The following is a 13,541-nucleotide window of genomic DNA, read 5'->3' as shown; positions in this document are numbered from 1 at the left end:
TATATAAATAATAAATAAACAGCACACAAAAAAGGGACTGAATAAATGCATTAATGAAGTGCATTCTCAGGTCGGTATTTTTGTCTTAATCCTTAAAACGCATTTGGATTTCAGAACAAACAGAAAATTATGAGGCGAGGAGACAGAAGCACAGAGGGAAGATAGACATGGTGGGAAATAATAAATCTGACTTGTAAAATGAATTTTATTAGCATTTAACGGCTCAGAGAAGAACAATAATAATAAGCCACACACATATGAATATTCGCATCACACACACACGCGTGCATAGACTGTAAAAGTGAATTTCCCCGGTGTGGGATTAATAAAGTCTATCAATCTCTCTATCTGCACTCGTTCACCACCCTTCGGTTTTCAACACTGATAATAATCATAAATGTGTCTTGATCATCAGATCATCATATTATCCTGATTTCTGGAGGATCATGTGACACTGAAGACTGGAGTAATGATGATAAACTCAGCTTTGATCACAGGAATAAATTACACTTTACTGTATATTCACATATTCATATATCACATTCTGATCACTTTCCTGGAAAACAAGACAAAAATACTCAGTGATTTTTTGCAGCGTTAACAAAACTGAGCAAGTGTGTGTGTCGGTTTCAGAGATGCTTCCCACTGCGCAATGTGGCGTCGGAGGGACGTCTTTTCTATGACATTTCTGGACGTCCAGTTTCGGTCACTGAAGGGTCCACTGAAGACTGAAGGGGTTGTTTTGTAACGCCAGACGACGTCTTTTTCCGACATCTACCGCACGTCTAATGTTGACATCCGTGGGACCGCCGTGTAAGGGTTATTTATAGTCCAAATGTGGTCGTTTGTGGACGTCTTTTCAATATCAAATTTAACGTTGTTTTTATACAACTTCTATAACTGTAGTCCCATGTTTCAGAAGGGTGGAGGACGTGTTTTCTGTACCATTGAATTTACATTTATGCATTTGGCAGATGCTTTTTATCCAAAGTGACTTGCATTGCATTACACATTTATATTCCCATCAGTTCTTGCTTTCCCTGGGAATCGAACCCATGATCTTGCGTTGCAAGCACCAATGCTCTACGGTTTGAGCTACAGGAAAACTATATTAATCTGCGTCTCCAGTTATCACCTGGTGCTGAGACAATCAAATGGAGATGGAAAACGATCTTATAATAATTATTAATAATCTGTATTCATATGTATTAATCATGTTGATAACAACAATGTTGATATTTGTAAATATTCCTAAATGTAAATTTGCTACCTGTCATAGACGTCCAAATGACGTCCAAAAAATGACCCATTTCAAAGGTCAAATGTTGAATGTCAATATGACGTCCAAGTTGGGTCATGGTTGGACGTCCAAGTTGTGGACCTAGTTTGGACGTTGAATAGATGTCCAGAATTGGTCATGGACCGACGGACCCAATATAGACATGATCTGCACGTCTATCCGACATCCAATGTTTAGTGGGTTAACAGCGAGCGCTCTCACTTCTCTATAAACACTGAGCTGAGGTCAGTCGGGTCTGAGAACCTTTCCGAACGCCTCTTTCCTGAGCCATAATCTCCTGTCAGGACGCCTGTAAAGCTGACTAACTCCATCAGACGGATCGCTTGTGTGTGAGGACTGTGTGTTCTATTGACTGGTAACCGGAGTGTATTATTACAGTCATTCACCGTAAAAGCAATTGCTGCTCTTACATGTTCTGTTGGACTGGCGAGGGAATGGGATTTGTTGCTCTATCTCTTCAGGAGCTTCTCTTCCCAGTGCACCTTAATGGGAATAATCTCTTCCCAGTATTCAGAAAGTATAGAAGGTATAGAGCAGAACAAGGGCAGGACCTTTTATATTGGTGCAATTTCTCTCTCTCTCTCTCTCTCTCTCTCTCTCTCTCTCTCTCTCTCTCTCTCTCTCTCTCTCTCTCTCTCTCTCTCTCTCTCTCTGTGTGTGTGTGTGTGTGTGTGTGTGTTGGGGGGGGGGGGTTGTGCTTTTTCTGTCATAGATTCTAAGTTTCCCAAAATACTCAAATGATTTGTCTAAAATAAAATAAGGAAGAAAGGGAAGCAAAGTTAAACATTTTCTCAGGACAACAGATTTCTAAGTCATGATCCGCTGGAATTTATAGAGTATCAAGTTTCCAAAAACATCGTTCATTATTCATTTCACTTCAAGTTTATTTGTATTGTACTTTTCTCAGTATATTGTTTCAAAGCAGCCTGACAGAAAATGCTTGTTTCAATGTTACAATTCAGATGTTCTTTTCTCAGTGTTACAATTTAGGAAATTTAGTTTCAATGTTACAATTTTGGAAGTATATTTGTTTCAGTGTTACAATTTTGATAGCATTGTTTCAACGTCACTATTGATATACACCAATATGTATTAATGTTGTAGATATTGTCTGATGGCTCCAGTTTGGTCAGTATTCATGCGTCGGTCAGTCTGTTCTCCGCTTGGACTGAGCTGAGCTCATCTGCATGTTCACACTGAGCAGTCTGAGAGCCACTGTGAGAAAGAGAATATTAATATGTTCTTAAATATAGCTTTGGGTGATTTTGCGGTTTTGAGTTCAGATCTTAGGGGTCAAGTGCAAGCAAGACCTTCTATCGAGTGTTGAGCATGATTAATTCATGGCCTGTCCTTCACCATCTGAATTTCTCAATTAGAATGTGATGCGTGTGTGTGTGGGAGTCGAGGAGAGATCACACACGCTTCAGAAGGAAACTAAATAAATGCATAATCTATAAATCAGAGCCTCTCGGAGTGCTATTAGTTATTTGAGTTTTTTGTATAATAACAAGAGGAAGTGTTTTTAGATGATTCCTGTGATCCATGAGAGGTTTCAGGCTTACAGAACGCCGGTGGCAGAACCATATACAGTATCACTGATGGTACCGCTCTATATACCACGGTACTGAGGGGTTACGGTGAATAGAGATGCTTACTGAACATGTTGTTATTATTGCACACTGTTTTATAATATACTATAATACACAGAGGTGCAGAAAGTATCTGGTTCTACTTAGTATAAGCATCTAAAGAAAATACTGCAATACTTTGTGTTGCTATTTGCCGCTGCCTATTTTCCACAGATCCTTAAAAGAATACAGGTTAGGGGGAAAAACACTTTATTTCTATGTGTGTAACTGTCTGGTTTGTGCATGTGTGCAGCAGTCTAAAGGTTATTCTGTTAGGTCACGTAGTGCCTTGGCATCCAGAGATGGCCTGTTTTACACTGAACAGATGCAAGCGTTCGCTCTCGTCCAAACGACTTCGGGAGTTTGGCCTTCGCTGCCAGTGTGCAACCTGTCCAGTTTACCCTTGCCCTTCCTAGAGAGAGAGAGAGAGAGAGAGAGAGGGGGAGGAGAGAGAGAGAGAGAGAGAGAGAGAGAGGGAGAGAGAGAGGGAGAGAGAGAGAGAGAGAGGGAGAGAGAGAGAGAGAGAGAGAGAGAGAGGGAGAGAGAGACTGACTTCACCTCTATAATTCTCTCTCTCTCTCTCTCTCTCTCTCTCTCTCTCTCTCTCTCTCCCCTCTCTCTCTCTCTCTCCGCAGCTGCCAAGCACAGCAGAGCCAGAGAAATCAACCAGAAAAAAAGAAGTGATGCAGACTAAAGCTTGAGAGAATATGAATTGTGTTGTCTCGTTGTGTCTAAAATTTACTAAAATGACCATAAAGTAAGTCTTTAGCTTTGTTGGTGTAACCTAATATATTAAGGGTTACATTTACATTTAGTTATTAAGCAGACGCTTTTATCCAAAGCGCCTTACAACTGAGGACTACAGTAAGCGAGTCATCGTGAAGAGGCAAAAATAACGCAAAAAGTGCTCAAAATACAAAGTTCAGGCATTGCTCAGAGTAGTAGAAGCCAAAACAAGGGAGGATTAAAGGAAGAGTTTTTATTTTATTTTTTATTTTAATTTTTTATGTCAAGTGCTCACGGAAGAGAAGAGTTTTCAGTCGTCTTTTGAATGTGGTCAGGGATTCTGCATTCCGGACGAGGGTAGGGAGATCATTCCACCAGCAAGGACCCGTGAATGAGAATGTTCTGGAGAGTGATTTTGTGGCTCTCTGTGATGGTACCACGAGCCGTCGCTCATTGGCCGATCGCAGGCTTCTGGTAGGGATGTAGACTCGTAGGAGCGAGTGAAAGTAGGAGGAGCTGAGCCTGTGGTCGATCTGTAAGCGAGCGTCAATGCCTTGAACTTGATGCGAGCAGCGAGTGGTAGCCAGTGCAGAGAGATGAACAGAGGAGTGACGTGGGCCCTTTTGGGCTCGTTGAAGACAAGACGGGCTGCAGTATTCTGGATCATTTGTAGAGGTTTAGTTGCACATGATGGAAGACCGGCCAGAAGAGCATTGCAGTAATCAAGCCTGGAGATAACCAAGGCCTGGGCGAGAAGTTGTGTTGCGTGACCAGTTAGGAAGGGCCTGATCTTCCTGATGTTGTGCAGTGCAAACCTGCATGATCGAGCTGTCTTTGTGATGTGGTCTGTGAAGGTCAGATGCTCATCGAGTGTTACTCCAAGGTTTCTGACCGACCTTGATGGGGTGATTAAAGTTGAGTCTAGCTGGATAGTGAAGTCGTGCTGTAGGGACGGATTGGCAGGGAGGACGAGAAGCTCAGTCTTTGCCAGGTTGAGCTGCAGGTGATGTTCCTTCATCCATGCCGAGATGTCCGCCAGGCAGCTTGAGATGCGTCCAGCTACTGTGGGATCATCAGGTTGAAATGAGAGGTAGAGCTGGGTGTCATCAGCATAGCAGTGGTAAGAGAAGCCATGTGCCTGTGTGATGGGTCCCAGTGATGTGGTGTAAATGGAGAAGAGGAGCGGTCCACGCCAAAGCACATCAACTGACCACAGGGGTTCCTCAGGGTTCAGTGCTGGGACCGCTCCTCTTCTCCATTCACACCACATCACTGGGACCCATCACACAGGCACATGGCTTCTCTTACCACTGCTATGCTGATGACACCCAGCTCTACCTCTCATCTCCACCTGATGATCCCACAGTCAACTAGTTTTTTTTTAAAAAAAATTTTTGTGATTTAAAAACGAATGCATTACAGGGTTAAGTCCCTTTGGACAAAAGCATCTGCTAATTGAGTAAATCATAATGTTTTTCATTATTCAACACTATGAAGCTGCAACAACAGTGTTCAATATTGTGCTCTGGCAACAACTCTATAAAACCTTATGGGGTTCTTGACTCAATTTCAATTTTCATTTTTTAATACATTTGTATAAAGACTCTTTATGCCAAAACGGTTCTATAAAAGGAGAAATGTCTTGCATTATACTTTAAGATATTTAATTTTCAAGAGATAAACATGTTTTATGAGCTGTTTAATTCACCAAATGAAACACGGACTCGTGTTTATGACCGAAGCTGTTCTTCTGGGAGTGATGTGGTGTTGATCGGCCACAGAGGTGTTTCTCACCGGCTCCGTGACAAACTGAGAACCGCAAACCAGCGCAGAGGAGAAGTGCTGATAATAGAGTACAGGAGAATAACAGCTTTAATGTGAGTCGAGCGCATGCTTTACTGTAAGCAGCTCCACCTCTCATTACCGTAACCAGACCTGAGTGCATTAACCTCTGCCAAACACACACACACGCACACCACACACCACACACCACACACCACACACGCACACACGCACACACACACACACACACACACACACACACCACACACCACACACACACGCACACACACACACACACACACACTGACTCTGGCACACACACACACACACACACCACACACACACACACACACACACGCACACACACACACACACACACACACACACACACACACACACACACACACTGACTCTGGCACACACACACACACACACACACACACACACACACTGACTCTGGCACACACACACACACACACACACACACACACACACACACACACACACACACACACACACACACACACACACACACACACACACACACACACACACACACACAGGTGAAGAGAATAACCGGACCGGGAATGAGTGTGTGTGACACTGAGCAATGCCTGGAAACACAGCAGACTCTGTCTAGACGACCCTCGGCCTAACCTCATTTACCATAACTGATGATCCCTGATGATCAGAGTTACTGACGTCATCTCTGAGCAACACAGTCATGACCAGCGAACCTTCCTCTCTGTGTGAGCCAGAGTCAGTGTGTGTGTGTGTGTGTCTGTGTCTGTGTGTGTGTGTGTGTGTGTGTGTGTGTGTGTGTGTGTGTGTGTGTGTGTGTGTGTGTGTGTGTGTGTGTGTGTGTGTGGATCAGTTTGACAGAAAACAGTCAGAGTTGGACTTCCTGTTTGGAGCCGCATCATCAACTATAACTAGTTTTTATACGCATTTATTTTGCATAGTAAAACCTGTAGCTGTAGTTTGCTTTGTTTTGGCCAAATAATTTTGATAAATACTTTTTAAGAACAAGTTTAGTGATTTGTTCTTCTAATATTATATCTTAAATATTTAAAATAGGCTATATAAGATATTTTCCTCAATATTTCAGTAATTTAATTTCAATAACTTGTCAGTAAAAACAAATATCCCCACCTGACATCACTTTTGGACACTACTGTAGTTTCACTCATTAGTTTTAATATTATTTCATATCCATATCCATTTCATATCCAGTCCTTATTCTAAAACAAATAAGCTGTTTTAATATATGAATAAATGTATAGGGATGCATATCAAGATATATCGGTGCGAGAGTTTATGTTATATTGTGCATGATTATTTTCCATATTCTTACATCTTTGCTGCCATCTTAAAATTATATTTAAAAACACCCATAATTTAATAACACTTATGTTTAGCAAATCTTAAAATTAGTAAACAAAAATCTTTCAGATTCAACTTAAAAACTCTTAATTTCTTAAGTATAATCAACTTGGTTGTACAAGTAATTCAACTTAAATTATATTAAACTTACAATTGCTTAAATTATTTTTAATGAGTTAAAGTAATGTAAAAACCTAAGTTGCCATGACTGAACTGATCATATCATCTTTTGACAGTGCATTTTAGATGTAAATAATAATGCCTAAATTCAGTTCTAGCGTTTAAAATGATTGATTTTAGTTTAGTGTTGTATTTGCATTAATATAGACAAAATAATATTGAATTTGAATATTGGTTATTTTTTAATGATCAATAATAGTCTCTATATCTGTGGCTAAAATAATGTTTTTTTAGTTTTTTTTTTAGATTTTTTAGATAAATATATAGTTGCACTCATTTAAATTGTAAAGTGTGTAAGAAAGTTCAGCTAAAGTTTGAGAGATGTTTTCATTCGCTCCTCCGGAAATCCCCTGACACAACATCTTCCCGAACCTTGAATATTCAGCCTCATTTGCATACATTTCTCATCTCTTCTGCCTTTTCCGGAGCATGAATCTTTCAGCGCCTCAAATCTCCTCAAAAGATGTCCTCAGTCTCCAACACCGGCCTGTTTATTTGCTCCTTTAATTACTGGGAATGTAATTAATTATGTAAATATTTCTGTTTCCTCGGGATATGGAGTGGCGGGAGAACTGTTGACACATGCACTCGATAAACACTAGAATAAAGAGTGCGTTTGTTCACTCGTGTCCGAGGTTTAATTGACGTTCGCGTTCGTTCTCTTGCTCAAAGGTCGCCTGAAGTTCAGTCCAAACTTCTACAGCTCAAGTGAAGATGCGGAATATGGATTCTGGAAAGATGGAATATGGTCTGTATTGGTCCATATGGACCTGCATGCACAAGCCCAAACCTCTTCTGTGGTGTTGATGTCTGTAAACACACACACACACACACACACACACACACAGACACACACACACACACACACACACACACACACACACACACACACACACCTCTTCTGCGGTGTTGATGTCTGTAAACACACACACAAACACACACACACACACACACACACACACACACACACACACACACACACACACACACACACACACACACCTCTTCTGCGGTGTTGATGTCTGTAAGCGCACACACACACACACACACACACACACACACACACACACACACACACACACACACACCTCTTCTGCGGTGTTCATGTCTGTAAGCGCACACACACACACACACACACACACACACCTCTTCTGCGGTGTTCATGTCTGTAAGCGCACATACACACACACACACACACACACACACACACACACACACACACACACACACACACACACACCTCTTCTGCGGTGTTCATGTCTGTAAGCGCACACACACACACACACACACACACACACACACCTCTTCTGCGGTGTTCATGTCTGTAAGCGCACACACACACACACACACACACACACACACACACACACACCGAGAACGGTCTCCGGTAATGTGTCTGGCGGAGGCTTCTGGAGAGTTCTTCTGAGAGCTATTATCCTGATATTGCTGGTAAAAGAGATGCTGGGAAACACACACATCAGCCGTTTGAGCAATCTCGAGCTGGAGATTGACGCTGAGATGATCAGAAGAGAAGTTATTCGGCCAGAGAAAGGCCATCTGATGTGTTTAGTGTGCAGAGACTCGAGATGCGGCGAGTCCTGATTCAGATAAAGACGAGAGATGTTGTGATTCGACTGTGGAGAATATATCAGACGTGTGTGTGTGTGTGTGTGTGTGTGTGTGTGTGTGTGTGTGTGTGTGTGTGTGTGTTCGATATGTGTGTGTATGTTCGATATGTGTGTATCTGTGTGCCTATGTGTGTGTATGTGTGTGTCTATGTGTGTTTATGTTCAATATGTGTATCTGTGTCTATGTGTGTGTATGTGTGTGTCTAAGTGTGTATATGTTCGATATGTGTGTCTTTGTGTCTATGTCTGTCTATGTGTGTCTGTGTGTGTAAATGTGTATTTATGTTGTTCTGTGTGTGTCTATATGAGGTCTTTGTGTCTGTGTGTGTATATGTGTGTATATGTTTGATATGTGTATCTTTGTATCTATGCGTGTATATGTTCGATATGTGTATCTGTGTGTGTCTTTGTGTGTATATGTTCGATATGTGTGTCTTTGTGTGTATATGTTCGATATTTGTGTCTTTGTGTGTATATGTTCGATATGTGTATCTGTGTGTCTGTGTGTATATGTTCGAGATGTGTATCTGTGTGTCTGTGTGTGTTTATGTTCAATATGTGTATCTGTGTGTGTCTATATGTGTATCTGTGTGTGTCTATATGTGTATCTGTGTGTGTGTCTATATGTGTGTCTGTGTGTCTATGTGTGTATATGTTCGATATGTGTCTTTGTGTGTATATGTTCGATATGTGTGTCTTTGTGTGTATATGTTCGAGATGTGTATCTGTGTGTCTGTGTGTATATGTTCGATATGTGTCTTTGTGTGTATATGTTTGATATGTGTGTCTTTGTGTGTATATGTTCGATATGTGTGTCTTTGTGTGTATATGTTGGAGATGTGTACCTGTGTGTTTTTGTTCAATATGTGTATCTGTGTGTGTCTATGTGTGTGTCTATGTGTGTATATGTGTGTTTATGTGGCTCTGTGTGTGTCTATATGAGGTCTTTGTGTCTGTGTGTGTCTATGTGTGTATATGTTCGATATGTGTGTCAGTGTCTATCTGTCTATGGTTCTGTGTGTGTAAATGTGTGTGTGTTTATGTGGGTCTGTGTGTGTCTATATGAGGTTGTTGTGTCTGTGTGTGTGTGTGTCTGTGCATGTGTCTATGCATGTCAATGTGTGTCTGTATGTGTGTATATGTGTTTATGTGGGCCTGTGTGTGTCTGTATGTGTCTGTGTCTATGTGTGTGTGTGTGTGTGTGTGTGTGTGTGTGTGTGTGTGTCTGTGTCTATGTCTGGCAATGTGTGTGTGTGTGTGTGTGTGTCTGTATGTGTCTGTGTCTATGTGTGTGTGTGTGTGTGTGTGTGTGTCTGTGTCTATGTCTGGCAATGTGTGTGTGTGTGTGTGTGTGTGTGTGTCTGTATGTGTCTGTGTCTATGTGTGTGTGTGTGTGTGTGTGTCTGTATGTGTCTGTGTCTATGTGTGTGTGTGTGTGTGTGTGTGTGTGTCTGTGTCTATGTCTGGCAATGTGTGTGTGTGTGTGTGTGTGTGTGTGTGTCTGTGTGTGTGTGTGTGTCTTTTTCAGGCACTTTTATGTCCCAAGGGTTGATCTTTATTAAAACAATCTCTTTTATTGAAGGAATCCTTGGAATCGTTCTGCATGTTCATCATCGTTCTGCTGCCGTCACTCGAGTTTAGAGCCCAGACTTTCAATCTGACTATGAAAATTCATCATAAAAATAAGAACTGATAAATAAACCTGTCGAAATAAACTCTCGTGTGTCTGTTCTGTTGCTTCTGCAGGGTTATTATCTTTAACTAAATCTACAACTATTCAAAACATATATGGTAATTGAAATAAATACGAAATTAAATAAAATCAGTCGAAATTAGTCGAAAAACTTAACTAAATGAAAATTAGAAATGTTGCCTTGGCAATAAACTAAAATTGCACACACTGCAAAAAGAAGTGTTCCTTCCTCAGTGTTTCTATTAAAAAATATCCAAACATTCTTAAATGAAGATACATAAGAACAATGCATCAAAATGAAGTGAGTTTGTGTTTAAAAGAAGAACAAGTATCTGTCAGTGAGTCAGAGAAATACACCTCACTCAAAGGGAAACTGATGTTTCTGACTCCACAGTTATTAATCACAAACTCACTTCATGTTTTCTGTCAGTCGTTCTGCTTCTCCTCCAGTAAATATATCTTGATTTAAGAACGTTTAGCTGGAAAACAGAAACACTGAGAAGAACACGTGAGGAACTCCCTGAAGCGTTCAGAGGAATCTAATATCAGAACATGGTCCACATTCAGGAATAGTGGGATTTAATCCTGAATGTTTCAACATTCGTGTCCCACTTTGTTTTATTTCCAAGCTCCCGGTCTCAGGAGAGGAATATAAACCTCTGGAGACTCGAGATGTTCTATCTCAGACTGTGTGTGGTTTATTCCCTGCCCTGGTTTATGCTCCGGGTGATCTGAGTGACCCGAGCACAGTCCGCTCTGATCAAAGGCCGTGACGGGCTTCAGATTTGCTCCCGAGCGGAGAGAGACCGTGCAGGATTCGGGACAATAGGATCCAGGACTCTTCCAGCGGTGTCGGGATCGATTCGTGCAAGTCGAGGCTGCGTATCCAGGACTCGTGGAAGACGTCGTGTTCTCTCCCGGTGGAAAGGTTCAAAACACACGATATTTGAAACATGACTTGTGTCCATTAACACACGTGCAGGAACAGGAACCGTTTATCTTCTGCTGATGAATCTCTGTGTGTCTCCAGACGACAAATCAACACATTTCTGTCTTTGCCTTGTTTTCTGTGCCATTGATTTCTGCTCCGGCTCATCCTCGTGTTTCTGCTGTCGTTTCCAGAACATGTGTGTCACTAATCAATCTACTCAAGCCTGATTCTGGATTACCTTATAATTAACGTTTGAATCCGTGTGTGTAGTTCCATTATCTATTGATACATCAAATCTATTAAAATTTTAATTGGAAAAACATCTTCTTTAGTCAATGACGGGATTTAGGAGGACTTACAGAATCACATTTATAGCATTGATTTGGTTGCCCTTTAAAAGAAATGTTGTGCTTGCACTGACAACACTGCAAACATGTTTTTTACTCCGGATTTGAGTTGTTTTGCAGTACAAATATTCAGATACATTTACTTGAGAAGCAAATCTACTTTTCTAAAATAAAAATAATTAAAACAAGAAGAAATATCTGTCAGTAGAGACAGAAAAATAATCTATAGTTTCCCTTTGAATGAAGTTTATTTTTCTGACTCGATATTTGTTCTTGTTTTCAGCACAAACTCGCTTCATTTTCATTCTTTAAGACTCAGGCTTTGTTTACACGGAAACGATCTGAAGAGAAAACGCAAAAGTGGCGTTGCGTTATCACTTTTTATTCTGCGTCTAGACGAGCGTTATGGGGGAAATCTGCATATGGTGACGCAAAAGTGTGTGAGATTGTATGTAGTGTGCACTCCAGACGGCTAGGTGGCGATGTGGAGCACTGAAAGTAAAAGAGACGCTGACACAGTTTGTCATGTTTAATACGGTAAAGCCGCTGCTTTAACCCTCGCTGCTCTTCACGTGTCGCTTAGATTTTTTATTTATTTTTGTCAATGAAATGAATGCTATATTTTAGTTTGATAATGTTTTGTTATTGTCCTAAACTGGCGCATGCCTGTGACGTAAACGCGTACGCGACGCCTTCACTGTCTAGCAGACTTTTGCGTTTTTACCGTTTTACCCTTTAGACGGGAACGCGACGGTGGAGCGTTGTTAAGATCTCCACTCTGGAGGGGGTTTCACTTTTTTTGCATTTTTTAGCCCCAAAAACGTCGTCGCCGTGTAAACGAAAGGAACATCCGCTAAAATATTTTTACGTTTTCACCCGCGAGCGTTCTGAATATCTTCTCCAGTATCTGATATAAGAATGTTTGGATATTTTAAAGAAAAGCAAGACAAAACTACTGAGGAAGTTTGCAGTGAAGGAGTTAACATAAGAAATGCATCTCCTGTTTAGCAGGTAAATTACACACAGCAGTGTATTCCACTGATGTCCTGTCACGGACGCTGTGTGTTCAGATACAGCTTTCCCTGGCATCCAAACATGAACATGGCAACACACACACACACACACACACACACACACACACACACACACACACACACACACACGCCGTAATCCACCGTCACTATGAGAGAAAAGCCTGTCTGAGGTGATATTGACGAGAGCACTGCTTGGACGGCTGCTTTGGTAACGGATATATCTGGGTTTTATCCGCATCGGACTTCCTTTAGAACAGAGATGTGAATTCTAGCTTGAGCATCTCCAAATGTGGCCGCCGGATCATGCTAATATTTATGATTACTTAGCCGAGGCTCTTATCTGCAAACTGCCACACTGCACCCGGAATAATTCTGTATACCGCAATATCTCACAATCGATTTCTTCTTTACAGGAGACAAAATAACACAATATCAGGCCGGCGGCTTCAGCGCGGTACGGGAAACAGACGAGGGTTCAGGAGAGTGTGGAAAACTGGAACGTCACATGATGAGGATTGAGTGACAGGTGAAGGCCTAATTATTATTATTATTATTATGCGGGAAAGTTACATAAGCATTCACCCACATACAAACTTAAAGTTTTCTTGCCTTCACTTTTACACAAACTATACATAATTTATGCATGGTACCAGCAGTGGGCGGTGCCTCTGAAAGGGGCGGAGAACTCCAGCAGTGGGCGGTGCCTCTGAAAGGGGTGGAGAACTCCAGCAGTGGGCGGTGCCTCTGAAAGGGGCGGAGAACTCCAGCAGTGGGCGGTGCCTCTGAAAGGGGCGGAGAACTCCAGCAGTGGGCGGAGCCTCTGAAAGGGGCGGAGAACTCCAGCAGTGGGCGGAGCCTCTGAAAGGGGCGGAGAACTCCAGCAGTGGGCGGAGCCTCTGAAAGGGGCGG

Source organism: Phoxinus phoxinus (assembly GCF_949152265.1).
Source record: "Phoxinus phoxinus genome assembly, chromosome: 19".
In the NCBI taxonomy this organism is placed as follows: domain Eukaryota; kingdom Metazoa; phylum Chordata; class Actinopteri; order Cypriniformes; family Leuciscidae; genus Phoxinus; species Phoxinus phoxinus.
The sequence above is the reverse complement of the archived record's forward strand: the minus strand, read 5'-3'. Positions refer to the sequence as shown.